The 1,820-nt window shown below is 40.3% G+C and overlaps 1 pseudogene; it reads right to left on the bottom strand.

Annotated features, from left to right (window-relative positions):
• LOC102834159 overlaps positions 1-1,820 on the bottom strand; it is a 93,784-nt pseudogene that overhangs the window by 18,268 nt on the left and 73,696 nt on the right.

The raw sequence follows: 1,820 nt of genomic DNA, 5'->3' as shown, positions 1-1,820 counted from the left end.
ATGTCCATATACTTGGTAATATCTACATGGCAGATGGTCCAATATGTCCATATACTGAGTACAAGCTACATGGCAGACAAGTCCAAGATGTTAATATACAGAGAGCTAGCTACATGGCAGAGTAGTGCCACAATTCCATATACAGTGTTTTAGCTACATGTCAGATGAGTCCAACTTGTCTATATACAGAGAGAAAGCTACATGGCAGGGTAGTGCAACATTTCCATATACAGAGATCCATCTACATGACAGATGTGTCCAACAAGTCCATATACTGAGAGTTAGCTATATGGCAGATAAGTCCAATATGTTCATATATAGAGAGCTACATACTTGGCAGATCATTCCAACATATCCATGTAAAGGGAGCTAGCAACATGGCAGATGAATCCAAAATGTACATATACAGAGAACTAGCTACATGGCAGGGAAGTTAATCATTTCCATATACAGTGTGCTACCCTCATGGAAGACAAGTCCATAATGTCCATATACTGAGAGCTACCTATATGGCAGATCATTCCAAAATATCCATGCACAGAGAGTTAGCTACTTGTCATATGAGTCCAAAATGTCCATATACAGAGAGCTAGCTACATGGCAGGGTAATGGAACATTTCCATATACAGATTTCTAGCTACAAGTCAGATGTGTTCAACGTGTCCATATACTGAGAGCTAGTTACGTGGCAAAGTAGTCCAACATGTCCATATTCAGGGAAGTAGCTACATGGCAGATGTGTTCAACAAGTCCATATAGTGAGAGCCACCTACAGGGAAGACAACTGCAATATGTTCATATACAGAGAGCTACCTTCTTTTCAGATCAGTCCAACATATCAATATACAGAGAACTAGCTTCTTGGCAGACAAGTCCAAAAAGTCCACATACAGAGAGGTAGGTACATGACAGGGTAGTGAAACATTTCCATATACAGAGTTCTAGGTACAAGGCAGATGAGTCAAACTTGTCTATATAGAGAGAGCTAGCTACATGGCAGAGTAATGCTACATTTCCATATACAGAGTTCTAGGTACAAGTCAAATGTGTCCTACATGTCCATACACTATGAGCTAGCTATATAGCAGAGCAACCCAAAATGTCCATATAGAGTGTTCTAACTACATGGCAGATGTGTCCAACATATCCATAAACTGAGAGGTAGCTACATGGCAGAAAAGTCCTATATGTTCATAAACAGAGAGATACCTAGTTGGCAGATCAGTGTAACATACCGATGTACAGACAGCTTGCTACATGGCATAAGAGTCCAAAATGTCCATATACAGGAGCTAGCTGCATGGCAGTGTAGTGCAACATGTCCATATACAGCGTTCTACCTACAAGTTAAATTTGTCCAACTTGTCTATATACAGAGAGCTAGCTACATGGCAGAGTATTGCAACATTTCCACATACAGCATTCTAGCTACATAGCATATGTGTCCAATGTGTCCATATACTGAGAGCTAGCTATATGGCAGACATGTCCAATATGTTCATATACAGAGAATTACCTACTTGGTAGATCAGACAAACATATGCATGTATTGAGAGCTAGCTACATGGCAGACAGGTCCAAAATGTCCCTATTCAGAGAGCTAGCTACATGTCAGGGTAGTGCAACATTTCCATATACAGAGTTCCAGCTACAAGTTGGATTAGTCCAACTTGTCTATATACAGAGAGCTAGCTACATGGCAGAGTATTGCAACACTTTCATATACAGAGTTGTAACTACATGGCAGATATGTCCAACGTGTCCTTACACTGACAGGTAGCTATATGGCAGACAAGTCCAATATGTTCATATACAGAGAG

This window comes from Chrysochloris asiatica, unplaced genomic scaffold (genome assembly GCF_000296735.1).
Source record: "Chrysochloris asiatica unplaced genomic scaffold, ChrAsi1.0 scaffold00448, whole genome shotgun sequence".
In the NCBI taxonomy this organism is placed as follows: domain Eukaryota; kingdom Metazoa; phylum Chordata; class Mammalia; order Afrosoricida; family Chrysochloridae; genus Chrysochloris; species Chrysochloris asiatica.
Note: the sequence above shows the minus strand (reverse complement) of the source record. Positions and strands in the feature narration are given on the sequence as shown.